This window comes from Galeopterus variegatus, unplaced genomic scaffold (assembly GCF_000696425.1).
Source record: "Galeopterus variegatus unplaced genomic scaffold, G_variegatus-3.0.2 Scaffold334, whole genome shotgun sequence".
Taxonomy (NCBI): domain Eukaryota; kingdom Metazoa; phylum Chordata; class Mammalia; order Dermoptera; family Cynocephalidae; genus Galeopterus; species Galeopterus variegatus.
This window is the reverse complement of record NW_007726445.1, coordinates 160,653-174,304: the sequence shown is the minus strand read 5'-3', so window position 1 is coordinate 174,304 and position 13,652 is coordinate 160,653.

Here is a 13,652-nt window from a genome sequence, read left to right as displayed (position 1 = left end):
AAAAAAAAAAAAAAAAAAAAAAAAAAAAAAAAAAAATTCTTGAAGGGGCCTGGAACCAATAGAAAGTTAACTCCTGTCTTGAGGATTATAAAAAGTGGTGCTTGAAATGTAAAATGCTGCAGTCACTGCAGTAAAGAGTTTGGCGGTTCTTCAAAATGCTAAGAGTTACCACGTGACCCCACTGCTCTGCCCCTAGGTGCATGCCCAGTGAAACGGAAAACACACGTCCACTCAGAAACTTGTACATGAGTGTTCACAGCAGCATTGTTCATAATAGCCAAAAGGTGGAAACAACCCAAATGCCCATCACCTGAGGAGTAGATAAACAAAGTGGTATATCTGTACAACGGAATATTATTCAGCCATGAAAAGGAATGAAGTCCTGATGTGAGCTAGTGTGTGGACAAGCCTTGAAGACATGCTAAGTGAGATATGCCAGTCACAAAAGATCACATGTGTATTAGTCAGGGTTCTCCATAGAGACAGAATCAATAGTATATGTTATAATTACATGAGAGGGATTTATTGGGGGAATTAGCTCACGTGGCTATGAAGAAAAGTCCCACTATAGGCCGTCTATAAACTGGATGCTGGTAGCGTGGCTCAGTCCAAGTCCAAAGGCCCCAGAACCAGGGAAGCTGATGGTGTCCTTGTTGTAAATTCTAGAACCCAAAAGCTGAAGAGTCTCAAGCTCTGATGTCCCCAGACAGGAGAGAAGAGTGTATCCCAGCCCCAGCGGATCGAGAGAGAGAGATTCACCATTTTCCTCTGTCTTTTGTTCTCTCCTGACCCCCAGTGGATTGGATGGTTCCCACCCACACTGAGGGTGGGTCTTTCCCACCCAGGCCACTCAGACTCTCATACTGATCTCTGCTGGAAACACCCTTATGGACACACCTGAAAAGATGGCTTTACCAGGTTTCTCAGCATTCCTTCAACTAACCAAGATGACACCTAGAATTAGCCTTCACAAGTCCACCCCTTGTCAACTTGGTGTTCATACTATCTCCTTAAATCACACTTAATTTTCAAATGGTACAATAACATAACAGTTTCGCCTAACATGATACATTATCTTGCGTACAACCAGAAACACATTAATCCCTTTCCAAGAAGAAAAAGGTAAAGTCCTTAAATGATATTTACCCTTCTCCCAATATCCCATAACTTAAAATTGCAAATACTATGAAGTAAGGTTAACAGCATTGAAATGCTGGTATAAAGTCAGTAAGTCTCATGGTGCATGATAGAGAACAAGAGGAACAAAAACAAAGATAATTGCTTATTATGTGTACAGCACATATACATAGAGACGTATTCTTAACACAACAGGGAGAACAATTACAATCCTTTCTGTAACTGGTCACATGGTTGAAGCTGGTATTTATAGCTTCCTTCTTCTACTGCCCATTCTGTGTTCCCTTTGCCTTCAGCGAGCACCTCAGTGGGTTGTGGTTCTTTACCTGGTGGAGTGACCCAAACCTTCATCCCTGAAGAGTCTGGGCCATTTGTAGTCTTGCCTGGATTTGGTTGTTGTAATTTTCCATTGACCTTAATCACAGGGCATGGTAGCACTAAGAGATGTCCTAAGGGATCTCCTGTTTTCCAGACATAATCTTCCTCACCTCCATTGTGAAGGAGTAGTCCAACTTCCCCTTGCTAGTCTGGGTCAGTCACTCCAGCCAATGCAGTAGCTCCTTTCTTAGCCTGTTGACTCAGAGGCATGAGGAGCCCAAACTGTCCAGGAGGCAGCCTTAACTTCCAGTTCAATGGGATCATGATTGCGTCTCCTGGTGGAAGCAGTCCTCCCTCTGGAACTAAGACCTCTAGACCGGCAGAGCATGAAGTTGCGGGGACAGGAAGCAAAAGTTTTGCTAATGGGTCCCCGGGGGTAATGGTTAGTGGTGCCACTTCTGTTTCCACCCCTTGATTCCTGGACCCGTGAATCCTGACTATGGGAGGGACAGTACCATATATTGGTTGCTGATTTAGAGCATATACAGCCTGCTGGAAAACTTTGCCACAGCCCTGCAGGGTATTGGCACCAAGCTGGCACTATAACTGTGACTTCAAAAGGCCATTCCACTGTTCTGTCAGACCGACTGCTTCAGGATGATGGGGAACATGGTAAGACCAGTGAATTCCATGAGCGTGAGCCTATTGCCACAATTCTTTAGCTGTGAAGTGAGTTCCTTGGTCAGAAGCAATGCTGTGGGGAATGCCAGTCACAAAAGATCACATGTTATATGATTCCATTTATAGGAAATGTCCAGAATAGGCAAATCTCTGGAAATAGAAAGTAGAATAGTGCTTGTCAGGGGCTAAGAGGGGACTGATGGGGAGAGAATGTAAATGGGGTGACGAAAATGTTCTAAATAGCTTATGGTGATGGCTTTGCAACTCCGTAAATATGCTAAAACCAATTGAATTGTATACTTTAAATGGGTGAACTTTCAGCTGTGTGACTGATATTTCAATAAGGCTGTTCTTACAGAAAAGAGGAAAGGCTTCGTCCTTAAAGCAAGGCATTTCACTCAGTCCTCACGACTCTGAAAGTTAGGTCTTGACTTTCTTCCCCTTTTACAGATGGCAAGTTTGTGAAATTTGTAAAAGTTGAGCAAATCGCAGAGAGGTAAGGGACACTAGCCCGAGGCAAATGGCTGGTTAGTGACAGGCCCTGGACTCCGGAGTAGTTTGGAGATGACGAGGCTTGGGATGTGGGCAGCGAGTGGGCGTCTTCTCAGCAGGTACCGGCGAGAGTGCGGTTCTGACAGCAGCGGGGAAGGCCACTCAGGGAAGAGGGGCGTCTTAGTCGGCACGGGCTGCCACAGCACTGATGGCCTAAATCACAGGAATTTGTTTCTCACAGTTCTGGAAGGTGGAAAGTCCAAGATTAAGGTGCTAACCGATTGAGATCCTGGTGAGGGCCCTCTTCCCGGCTTGCAGACACCTGCATTCTTGCCATATCCTCACATGGCCTCTCTTCTGTGCTCACACGGAGATCTTTCTTCCTCTTCTTACAGACCTGCCGATCCGGTGGGATTAGGGCTCCACCCTGTGACCTCATTGAACCTTCATTATCTCCTAAAATGTCTATCTCCATCTACAGTCACACTGGGGGCTAGGGCTTCAACATATGAATTTTGGTGGGACACAACTGAGTCCACAGCAGGGGACAGAATTAAATATGGAAACACACTCACGTCTGTCACACTTTATGCCAAGCCCCCATCTTATTTAATCCTCCCAGTCATTGGGAGAAGGTCTTTCTATTACACACCCACCCCGTTTTACAGATAAAGCAAGCTCAGAGAGGTAAATTTGCCTATTCAGGGACACACAGCTCCCTGACCCCAGCGCCTATGTGTCTTTCCCTGTCCAGGCTGCTCTGACTGAGGAGGCCACTCCAAGGAGGGGTGGCAACCCTCACTGGAGGCTGCAGGACAGGGGCGGGGCTGGGCGAGGAAGGCCCGGTGGGGAGGCTGCCTGCTGTCCTCCCACAGCCTGGGACGCAGACAGTGAGGGCTGCTGGTCTGGACTAGAAGCTGAGCTGGGAGAGAGTGCGGCGTCATGTGAGCTGATTCTGAATGCCCATGAGGTAGGTGGGGGTCAGACACCCAGGATGGGAGGTTGTGCTGCAGAAGTGGGGGGGACACCCTAAGGCAGCAGGGCAAAGGCAGACACAAGAAGCTGACGGGAAAGAGTAAGGGGAGTGGGATCCAGGGAGAGACTGAGTCAGGGGCCAGACCGGCTGGAACCTCTGGGGGGGAAGCCTGGGTGCTTATGGCCTCATGTTCTGCCCCACTCTGCTTTTTCTCCTTATCCCCTCTCACAGATACCGTCCCCCGCCAATACTTCCCAGGAACCCTCTCATTTTTCCAGAAGCTCTTCTCTTTGGCAGGGAGGCTGGAGTGTAGAGGACGGGTCCTGCAGAAAAAGCAGATCTCAAAGTCAGCTCTTTTCTGAGTCCCAGGTTCCTTTGGCAAGTGGGTAACCCCCTCTTTTTGCATGTTTTAGGTGGTCAACCTGGCAAAGAGGAGGTAAGTTTGAGCCTTTTTCTTCTCTTTAGAATCTTTAGGATTGGACGGGTGGAGGCTGGGTCCCCCGCCTCCTACCAGCTGACAGCCTCTCTGCCCCTGGCGGCCCCAGTCCATTGTCCTAGAAGAATAGAGTGGACAGCTTTGGAAGGTGACACTATGAATGGTGAGGGGCTGCTGGAGCCATGACTGAACTAATGGGATGAGGTTCCCCACCCTGGACCCTAGCTCAGCACTGGGGACAGCGACTCTGCTCGGAGGGTGGGGGCTCTGTACCCCTCCCAGGGACCCCCAAATCAGATTCCAAGCCACTGCTGTCAGCTGTCAGGCACTGGATCCCCAGAGATGGACTTGGGGGAGCAGATGTTCCAAATCCCCCTAGAACTTCATTTTCATTTGATCAGTTTGCAAGGGAGTGAGGGGTGGGTCTGATGGCTGGAAGAGGATTCTGGAAGCTGGAAAAGGGGCAGGTTTGACCCCCCAATTTTGCCCTGCTCTCGTTGGCCCCCACCCCTTCCCATTTCCCCATGCCAATTGTTTTGTGTCTGGGTCCTGGTCCTGGGAGGAGGAGAGAGTGGGGATATGGGGTGGGGAGGGGGTTTAGGCTGAAAGCGAAGAGAGACCCAGTTCCAGGAGGACGGAGGAAAGGATGGCAGCCTCCAGCCTCAGCCCTAGACCTTGGCCCACCTAGATCCTGGGCTCCACAAAGGCAGGCCAGAGCACCCACACTGTGCCCCCAAGTGTGGGGTGGGGAATGCCCACAGCCCAGGGGTCCCCAGGCTGAAGTCAGAAGACTAGGGCTGCTTGGGAAGTAGCCCAGGGCTGAGGGGGGTGGGCCTGGTAGGGGCATGGGGCTGGGGCTGCTGCTGCTGCTAATGATCCAGGACTGGGGTAAGGGGCTGTGGTGGGGAGTGGGGTGGGAAGCAGGCTGGGGCAAGCAGGGTCTGAGGGGAAAAGCAAGGTGAGCGCTATGTGGGAGCACTGTGGACAGGCCAGGGAGGGGTAGGCGGGCAAGGGGGAAGACACAGTGAGCAAGTAGGGGCAAGATGCGGAGGGAGGAGCAGAGGGACAGAGGAGCAAGAGTGAAGGTGGACAAACCTTCACAGGGCAGCAGAGGAGAAGGGGGAGCAGGAAAGAGCTGTGGGCAGAGGGCCTCTAGGAGCCACACTAGGTGCAGCCCTGGGACTGAGCCAGCTGCATGGGGATCTGGGGGTCACAGAGGTGAGTGGTTAGGAAGGGGCTGGGTGGGCAGCAGGTCCTGGAGAGGCAGAGACCCAGAAGTTTCCGCACAGATGTCTCTCGAGGTACCAAGGCTGGCTGAGCCCTGGGCCTACAGGCCCACCTGGGGTCAGTATCTGCCCACCATCCGCTCCATTTGCCCAAGTCCCAGCTCGGCCTCACAGGCCGAGTTACCGTATGTAAGGGGGTGTCGGAGGGGGTCTATGTATGAAGTCACATCTCCACTTATGCTGTAGGCCTGTGACACTGGTGTCTGCCACCCTGTGCTGGTGCATTTGTGACTTCAAGTCTGTGGGGACATCTACCTAAGACCTGTGTTTGTGGCCTCCACGAGGGTGTGTGTCTGGGATGGAATCTGTCTCTGTCTAGAAGGTGGGGTGGTCTCTGAGGCTGAGAGTTTGAGTCCAAGTGTGTGTGACTGTGAATGAGTGTGTGTAAACGTGTTCCTCCCTATTCAGAGGCCAGAGTCCCGGTGCCAGGAGGGGGACAGGGACAGCCAGGAGTCCTGGGAAGCTGACCCCGTAGGCAGACAGGCAGATGGACCAGTGGGGGAGTGAGTGTGGCAACCCCATTGTCCCCTGGGCAGCACCATGCCCACGCCTCAGCCCCTGACCTTGCCATTGTGCCCGTCCTGCCACCTCCTTGTTGCCAGGGCCCAGCTGAAAGAGGCTATCAATCACGAGGCCCCTTAGGCCTGGCCAGCACCCATGTCCACCAGCTGGAGAGCAGCTGGCCTGCCCTTTCCTCCCTGCTCCTCCCTTACGACCCCAAAGTCCCCCCAAAGTAGGGCCCTGTCTTCACCGCTTGCCCAGGCTGGGAGGGTGTCAAAGCTGAGAAGGAGGCAGTGGGCAGAGGATGGGCTCCAGGAGGCGGCTGTGTCAAGGCCATGCAGGCTGTCCCTACAGGCTACGCTGCAGGCTCTGAGCTGGCCTTCCTGCAGGAGCCAGGGGATGTGGTGGCTGTGCAAGAGCACCCACTGTGCTGCCCTGCCAGGTGGAGAGGGAGCCATCTGTGTTCATTTCCTGGCAGTGGGATGGACTGGACCTGGCCAACGACAGCAGTGCCACCCTGATGCCAGATAGCTCTCTGCATCTGGCCACACTGCCGTCCCACCGGAGCCTCCCTCCCCATGACCAGGAGTACCACTGCGTGGGCCAGAACTGCTATGGGCAGCTGATGAGCCAGAGGGCATGGGTACAGCTGGCAAGGAAGTGAGTGGGGAGGCCTGGCCATGGGACATGGTTGCTGGGGCATAGGCCAGGGCCGACTCTGTGCATGTTCAAGTGGCCCGCCATGCCCTAGGTCTGTCCTGCTTCCACCAACATCCAGTCTATCGAGGTGGAGTGGGGTGGAGTTGCACGATTCCAGTGCCTGATCCAGGGGGTGCCTGAGCCCTACATTTCCTGGGAGCACAGTGGCACAGCCCTGAATACTGCTGACCACTGGTGAGCACCAGCCAGGAGTGGAATGGGCTGGTGGGCTGGGGGCCAGGGTGAAGGCCACAGACCCCTGGCCTCTGCATCCTCAGGGTAACACTGCTGCCTGGTGGCATCCTTCACATCACCAGCGTGAGCCAGGCTGTGGGCACCTACCACTGTGTGGCATGAAATGTGGCCAGTATCCACCACAGCCAGGAGGCCTAGCTGACCCTGAGTGGTAAGAAAGGACTAGGGTTGCTGCTCTGGTTGTACTCGGTACAGACACCTTGTAAAGACAGACATTTTGAGCCCCTACTATGTGTCAGACACTGTGCTGAATGTGGGAGCACAGTAGCTAACAGGCTGAACAGACTGGACTGTCATTGGCTTTCTGGAGCTCACAGCCTGGCAGAGGAGTTGCTGTGGGGGCCCAGGCTTGGCCTTTGGGCGAGGGATGGGCAGGGGCTAGGTGAGGAGAAAGGGGAGAGAGAGAAGCAGGCCAAGGTCAGGAAGGTGGGGAGGGGGCATTTCCTTGTGCAAATGCACAGGGGTGAGAACAGCACAGTTTGCACAGGCAGTTCTGTGTTGCTGGACCATAGAACGGGTAGTATTCAGGGTAACAAAGTTGATGTTGCAGAGGTACGCAAGGCCCACCATGAAAGGAGTTTGGACTTGATCCAGAGGGCAGTGGGAGCCCTTGGTGGGTTTAGAGTGGGGGCATGTGCGTGGATGTGCATGTGTTTGTACATGTGTGATTGCATGGGCATGTGAGTACATGTGTGCACATGCACATGTTTCCTCCTTGGGCTGAGGATAAGAAAAGCTTTGTACCTGAGATGAAACACCCAGGATGACTCTACTTGCAGGCCAAGGGAAGTGGGAGAGTTTTATGCCCAAAGAGAGGGCCACAGCAGAGCCTATAAGGAGCTGGTGCCTAGCAGGAGAGACTAAGGTTAGATACCCCCTGCCCCATAACCCAGATGCCACAGGTGTTTGTGCAGGGAAGACAGATGCTACAGGTGTCTGTGCCTGAATCAGCCACTAGGGGGATCCAGGGTATAAATAAACACGTGTACAATAGGAAACCATCACAGTGCCTGGGCACAGACTTTGAAAACACCTCTGACAAAATTTCACCAATGGATATAAAATTTTTTAATTGAAGACTGAAAGAGGAAGAAGGGAGCTGTTATATCTCCGATTTGGAACTTACTTAGGAACTCAAAGCAAAGGGTGGGGATCAGGAGCTCCTCCTGGACAGCAGAGAAGCAGAGGTAAATTCCTCTGGGCTCCTCTGCAGCAGGAAGACAGGGCAGGGCGCCATGCTTCCATGATGCTTGGTGCTCCTGGCCAAACACCAGGCTACCAGGGGCAGGCACGAGATCCTGCTGCCTACTAAGCCAGGAAAATGAATGACCAGAGAGCTTCAGGGAGATCAGAAGGAGGAGCCAGTGCCTGCTGTGGGGCAGAGGACCACCCAGTAACTGAGGGTTCAAGAGTTGCCTAAATGTCAGGAAAGGAGCTGGGGTCAGTGCAGACTGTTCCCTAGGGGCAGGAGGTGGGGACCAAGGCCCAGTTTGACTTGGGGCTTGAGTAGTCTGCCAATGCTTCTCCCTGGTAGTTACTACCACTGGACTTTGGGCAAGTCATTTTCCTCATCTGTAAATTGGGGTAGAAGCAGCAGCTGCTAAGTGCAGCTCTGAGATCTGGTCACCTGTGTGGGCCAGAAGGAGGCCCTTGGAGCAGAAGGGAGTATTGCGGGTGGGGAGGGCTCTCATTTCCTGACCCGACTTGCTTGTTTCCTCGGCTCAGTGGCACCTCAGCAGCTGCTGTAGGAGCCAGAGGTCTGTCTGGGCCTCAGAACCACACACTCACGGCGCACCAGACGGCGGTGCTGGAGTGCATCGCCACCGGCCACCCGCGGCCACTCACTCGTCTCCTGGTGCAGCCTGGATGCGCAGCCGCCCCGCCTCACCCTGCCTATCGGGGCCCAAAGTCCCTCGCCCTTTCCTGGCCCTGACCCCTCGCACCTTCCCGCAGATGGCATGGAGGGCATCCAAGTCCTGGGCACTGGGAGCCTCATGATCTCCGACGTGTCGGTCCAGCACTCGGGCGTCTACATCTGCGCAGCCAATCAGCCGGGCACCCGCGCCCGGTGCGCCGTGCAGGGCGTCCTGCTCCTGCAGGGTGAGCCCTGAGGGCCGGGCGGGGCGGAGAGGGAGGGAGCAAGAGGCTGGGTCTCAGGGTCTCACGGCACCTTCCTCCCTGCCATTGTCTGCCCAGCTCCCTCCCCCCCGAGTTTGTTCAGTGGCCGCAGTCCTTGTCTAAGCCCTCAGCGGTAGCGCCATTTTCACCTGCGTGGTCCAGGGCGTCCCTGAGCCACGTCTGATCTGGCTGAAGAATGGGTAAGTGCTGAGTCCTGGAGATAATGTCCGGCTGACTCACGCCTCCCCACTGCTGTTAACGGTAGGTAGCCCCCCCCATCCATCCCACCTACACAGAACGCTGTCTACCTAAATAATCTCTAGAATCCACACCCATACACCAGCTGTGTTTGTCTTTCTCTAGCACGCTGATGCTGGCAGGGGTCTCAGTTGAAGATGAGGCCATCTACCAATGTGTGGCAGAGAACAGCACAGGCTGTGACAGGGGGCCCAGAGCCAGCTCCTGCTCCAAGGGGCCTGCGGGCTATGGCTCTCTCCACTTCTGCCATTCGAGTGTCCTGGGAGCCACCCCCCTCCAGTGGAGACATCATCGGCTATGTGCTGCACCTGTGGGCTATGGGAGGTGGGTTATGGGTGGGCGGACAGGACTTTGAGCTCAGAGACCTTGGGCCAGGGGCTAGGAATGCTTCACTCCAGCACACCTCTGTCCCTGAGTGGTAATGTCCTGGGCAAGTCCCTCTCACTGTCTAGGCCCCAGCCTCCATAGTGACCCCCTTTGGACTCTTCCCAGGCCTCTGGGTTTGTGGTCCTCTGGGCCAGTTACCTTTGTCCATGGCTCTCTAGTGCCTCCTTACTTCACCTCACCTTGACATTTGAGGCCCATTTCTCATCCTAGCTCCAACTTCTGCTCTCCCTGGAGGCCTGGCTGGTGCAGCCTGGCACCAGGAGGGGCTTTGTCCCCACTTTGTGAGGGTGGGGGGATACGGCTAGTGAGACAAGGATGCTGAATTGCCAAGCTGCTCTGCACCTCAGAGCCAGCTGGCCCAGAGCTCCAAGAGGCCGTGAGCAAAGGTACCTTTGAGCATGTCTTCTCCAACCTCGAGCCTGCCATAGCCTACACCATCCACTTGCAGGCCTAGTCAGCAGAGGGTGCCAGTCAGGACTCTGACCTCATCCTTGCCTCCACCATGGGCAGCAGTGAGTGACAGCCTTTCCAGCCCTCTAGAGCACCTGACCTCAAAGTTCACAGGGGCTGCCCACCAATTCATCTGTTTTCCTCTGCAGCCCCTGCTGCCCTGGGCTTTTCCACCAAAGTGCTCGATGCCACCTCTGTGCAGGCCTCCTGGGTGCTGCCATCCCAGCTGGGGCCCATCCAAGGCTTCAAACTCTTTCACCACAAGCTGCCGGCTGTCCATTTTGAGGGGTCCCTTCTCCTGGCCAGCAGTGTCAGCTCCTTCCTCTACACAGATCTGGCTGAGGCCCTGAAGCTTCTTGTGCCACCTGTGGGCCCCCCTACTAAGTGTGATCTTGCCCCAGGCAGAGCTTACTGGCCAGAAAGGCCTGCTCCCTTCATATTCCCCTGCTCCCTGCAGAGCCAGCCACTCTCTATGAGATCAAGCTCCAGGCATTCAATGGCAATGGGAATGGTAACAGTAGTGCCCACTTGGTGTCTTTGCGTGACATGCCCCTGGCCACCCCTGGTAAGTGGGGTCCAGTAAGAGGGTAATAGGGCTGGGGTCAGAGTAGGCGCCCCCAATAGGACCCATTCCTGCCAGTCTTCAAGGAGGAGGGGCTAGGCTTTGCCTCCATCCCTGGTTCTGATAGATGGCACTGTATCCACAGAATCCAAGGCTGGGTGCCCTTGCAGCCAGAGTGAGAGCAGCTCACTGCCTGGGGTTGTGGTGGGCATCCATGTGGGCCTGGCTGCCCTCATCATTTGCCTCCTCTGCTTCTTCCTGGGCTGGAGACATAGGTAAGGGACAGGTAACGGTTAATGCGGAAAAGTGCTAGGGGGACAATCTGCATCACTGTAATAGGATGAGAGAGAGCAGGAAAGAACCCTTACCCATTATTAATCACTTTTACAAATAAGGAGACCGAGGCAGAGAGGGGGAACCAGTTCTTTTCAGAGCTGTGTGGTGTGAGGAATGGGAGGAGGGCTGGTGGGCTATGGGCAGAGAGGACTGGGGCTCCCAAGGCCGAGGACGAAGGCAGCAAAAGTGGGCCAGAGCCAGTTCCCCTACTATCCAGTGGCACAAGGAAGGGCCCACCCTTTGCATCCCTGGGGAGTGTGGAACAAGATGAAGGGCTGGGGCCATTGCTAACGGAGAGGGAGGCCCCAGACAGGCCCTGGTGCTGACCCTTCCTATCTGGGCAGCCTCCTCTGTAGTCAGGGGTCCTGAGAATGCTGGGCAGTACCTCAGACTGCTTCGGAAAGAGCAGGGGACCACCGAAGACAGGCTCAGATAGAAGGGAAGCCTGAGGAAAAGATTGAACTCATCACTCAGATGAGGGGGATTCAAGTGATGGGGAGTTGGTGGGGGAAACTGGTGTGCTTGAGGCCTTGGTACAGAGGCCTGACCACTTCCTTCACTCTCAGGTGACCGTGGAACAGCTGCCCTTAGCCTAGGGTCCTCCAAGTTGGCTCAGATGCCACTAACTCTGGACCTACCAAAGAACCTACCTCGCCTGTCCTTGTCACCCTGGAGTCAGGAAAGAACCAAAGGTCCCTCAGCCCCTCTCCAGGGAGGGGCAGGCCTAGCCATAGTCAGAGAGAAGAGTGTGTGGCTCTCTATTCCTCTCCCCAGCCTCAAGAAATGGGAGAACCTGTGTCCTTCCCAATATACCAAATAACCTCAAACTAAACCAAGCTCAGCTGGAATTACCCCCAACCCAGGTAGGTACTCCTGCCTCAAAACCCCAACCAATACATACACCTCTTGATCCAAATATGAATCTACCCATAGATATATAGCTTTAAGTGTTCCCCCCAAGCAGGAGCGGCAGGGCAAGGGGCCCTGTCATCACCTCCATCTCACAACTAGAATCCCCCTTGTCTGAAATCTCAGTTTCTGTCTCCTCATGCCCAAGATGAGGTCTGACCCAGGGACAGGCAACCTGCATTCCTTGTGGTCTGTGTGGGCAGGTGGGCAAAGGAGGTGCTGAGTTCTTTGCCCCCCCACCCCCCAACATTATGAGTCCTGAACACCTGAACTCACATGAGCTTCTTCTCTGAGCAACCAAATACCCATCTCCCCTCTTCCCAGATACAAAGCATTAGCTCCTATTCAGGAGGCATCCCTCCCCATTTGATTTTTGAGAGATTAGTTTGAGCTGGGTTTTTGGTAGCCTTGAATCTCTTGTAGAATGAGCACAGAGGCTGTGAAGCACCTCACCTATCTCCATCAATTCTGAGGGTCCAAAGAGCACCTCTTTCCCACTCCTCCCTCAGCCAGTCTATGGCACCCAGGGCCCCGTAGACTCTCCTCATCCAGTTCTGTCATGCTATAAAGCCAAAGCCCCAGCCACTCCCTCAATCAACCTTTCCCTTCCAGGGCTGCCCAAGATTGAGCCAAAAAGGGGAGAGGAAAAGCTAGGGCTTAGGCAATCCCAAACATTGTCTCCTCTGTGCTCTTGTAGAGTAATGCTAGTACCAATGACGAGACTCCAGTAAGGCTGGGCCCTGCCCCTCCAAAGAGGCTCCCTCTGCACAAGGTGCAGAAGCACCTGTAACTAAGAAATAGGGCAGGGGAGCAAGGGGGTTAAGAATAGTCTCAAACTTCAAGTGCTTGAAGAAATGACATACTCTCCTCTGGTTGGGCCTGGTCTAAGTGCTTTGTTGAAAATAAAAAAACAAAATGGAAAAAATAAGGATCTGGTTAATGCTTTAGGTTGAAAGGAGAACTTGGGGGAGGTGGTGCGACGGAACAGTTTCAGGTCTTCCTGGAGATACTCCATTTGGATTGTAAAGGAACTATATCCTGCAGTTTGCTAAGAAAAGAGCCCCTATTGTCATAAGGCAACCATCTGGAGAATGCAGCATGTTACAAACAATTCCGTTACTGGAGTCCCCTCCCCTGATACCTTTAGACCTTAAGTCATCAGGTAACTAAAGTGGGGTCAGTGGCTTCCAGAACACTGGCTCCAGCTAGAGGTGGAGGGGAACAAGAACACAGAAGTAGGTAAAGGCTCTAAATAATCACAATTGGAGAATAGGGTACAAATCAAAGGTACCCCATGGCTGGACTGTAAGGACTACAAACCTTCTCTCCCAATTACCCCTAAAATTCTCCCACCAAACTGCCACCCCCAACCCCCAAGATAACCAAAGCACAAGCCACAGGAAAGTTTAGAAACCATTCCTTTCTTTATTAAACATAGCTTGCAAGTGATAAATATTACAAAGTTTTTTTTTTCTTTTAATCCTTTCTCCAAAAATTAGCTTATTATTTGAATCTGTCATTGCTGAAATGCTCAGCAGCATCTGAAACAGATGGGAGTGTATTTATTTGCCTTTTTGAAAACCAGTTTCTATTGGTCTTAGTTTTTTCATTTTACTTCCTGAACAGAACTTTAAAAGAAACCTTGACTAATCTTCATTTAAAAACTGGCAAAAACTGGGTAGACCTCCTTCCCTTTGCACTATTAAGGGTATGAAATTCCCCATATAAACAGAGATATACACCTTATGAAATTCTTTTCGGTTGCCCCCCCACTCCTATTACCCAGGGTGCCAATGGAGGCTGACCGGTAAAAAAAAAAAAAAAAAAAAAAAAGGAAACTTAAAGAGAGCT